Source organism: Sitodiplosis mosellana, unplaced genomic scaffold (assembly GCF_009176505.1).
Source record: "Sitodiplosis mosellana isolate CC-2019 unplaced genomic scaffold, AAFC_SMos_1.0 Smas_scaffold_6150, whole genome shotgun sequence".
Classification (NCBI taxonomy): domain Eukaryota; kingdom Metazoa; phylum Arthropoda; class Insecta; order Diptera; family Cecidomyiidae; genus Sitodiplosis; species Sitodiplosis mosellana.
The window spans coordinates 4,433,159-4,435,407 of NW_022601391.1; positions in this window are offsets into that span (position 1 = coordinate 4,433,159).

Consider the following 2,249-nt stretch of genomic DNA (forward strand, 5'->3'; position numbering starts at 1 on the left):
TAATTATGTCATACGTTCTGAAGTAGCATCTACCAACAAGGCTAATTTAAAATTCATTGGAAAATTCTTAGATTTTCCAAAAAAGTGAAAACCTAATAAATGTCTTTACATTTGAAAATCGATTCTATCCGGTGTGAATTCAAAAACAGGAAAAATTGTTCGAGAAATATCAGACGACTATGCGGCAAAAAAATACACTTTTGAAATCGAACAAAATTTAGAGAAAAAAACTATTTGGATGCATTTCATTTAACAACTTAAAAGGAAAGCCGTATGGATCATATGAAAAAATCCCAAGTGGCTAAAAGAGCGTTTGAAAGCTGTATTTTTTAACATGACATACTGGAGCAAATGAGACACACGACTAAAGAAATTATGTCATAAGGCGAATTCATCGCAAAATCGTTTTTCGCTTCGTATTGTCGTGTGTGCAGTGTGCACCATGTAAAATAATTGTGATGTATATATTTTTTTTGAGTCACTTTTTGAACAATGAAGTAGTGACCGGACAACTAAACACCGTATAAGCACATTGATTTTTCATTCAACGAACCGTAAATTAGGCCTGAAGTAATGACGTCATCGGAATGCTATTGGCTTAATAGTTGGATATGTAGAAATCCGTAGTGCAATTGGTTGACAGTTGAAAAATGTTTTCTTTTCGTAATTGCAATACTTGAATACTCTGTAAAGTGAGCTTATTGATCATATCGATTTCCTTATATAACACGTGGTACAATACAAAGAAAACCGCTTAACGTGTATATTCCATTTTCCACTTTTCGCCGTTTCCAACGCTTCCAATGCTTTGCGAGTAATTTGTTTATGTATGACCTATTTTCTCCTACAGCCTCAAATAGAATCGGACACGGATATATACGAACTTGCATTGTTATAATATGCATGTTAAATCGATTTTAAATGCATGCTGATCACTTTAGTTTTAAAAATGAAAACAGATGAGCTGCCAAGAACTCGAATTCATCCATACTGTGAGCATTGCATTGAGCTGTTGTGTCTTATTCAGTAAATTGGAACACTAGCACTGCGGTAGAATCCACGCGATGATATTCAGCGAGTCGAACTGACGAAAAATAAAATCGCAAAGATTCTCTACGCTCTTTGTTCTTGAGTTGTTATGGTTAAATTTAGTTTGATTTACAACAAACTTTGCTATTTGAAATGCACCAATGGAATTCTCCATTTTCAAAACCACTATGGATAAAACCCATAATGCGAAAAAAAATCAACTAATTCACCCGGGTATTTCGACACTAAAAAAATATTTACAGCAGAATCACTTTTGAAAATCGATTCTAGTCTAAAATAATGAAAAAAGGTAGATGGGTCTTCATTTTTCAAATCCTACATGGGGGTAAAATCGAAAAACACCCTTCCACCCTTCCACACGCATTCCTAATGAACAAAAAACAATGAAGTTTCCACAGAGATCTCATTTTGTATCTATATATATAAAGCTGAATGTTTGTATGTATGTATGTTCGGGGTAATCTCCTAAACCGCTCAACCGATCCGAAAGTGCCGGGTACCATTGGAAAGGTCTTGAGCCCGCAGGTGACATAGGCCTATTGATTTTGAAAGGAAATTTATTTTTGTAAATAGCCGAACTTAATTGTGGGAATTTCTGGAACATTTCTAGGATTGTGACATTTCTATGGGTGAGATTGAGAGTAGTGTATGCAACGCTGCGAAGCACAATGTTATTATATTCAACCGATCCAAAACCTTTCAGAGTTCTGTTTGTCCCTATCGGAAGTTCACTAACATGAATCATGAATGACGTTTGAAATGCCATTTTTGACAAATACCATTTCCAATATTTGGGTAAACCTTGTGACGAAATCATTTAATCAAATTTCCAAACTCTACCGTATAGATGCCGCTAGAGCATCATTTGCTGAATATCTTCCATTTACGATTCATGTTGTTGAGTGTATGTTTCATTGACTTTGTTACGATAGAGAAGAGTAAGTTTCTTTCGACTTGAAAATATTAAAAGTAGAGTAAGTTTTTTGACTGCTTGTGGCTATGATAAAGGCGAGTATGTTTCATTAACCTTAATTTGTTTTAAACAAGAGTATGTATTTTGTAAGTTTGGATTACAATAAACAGGAGTATGTTTTTCCGACTTTGATTGTTGGAAAAAGCGAGTGTGTTTGTTCAAAATCAGACATTCCGTTTGGCTGCATATTGAGCTGAGCTATTTTCAAATAGCTGGCTGTTTGGTA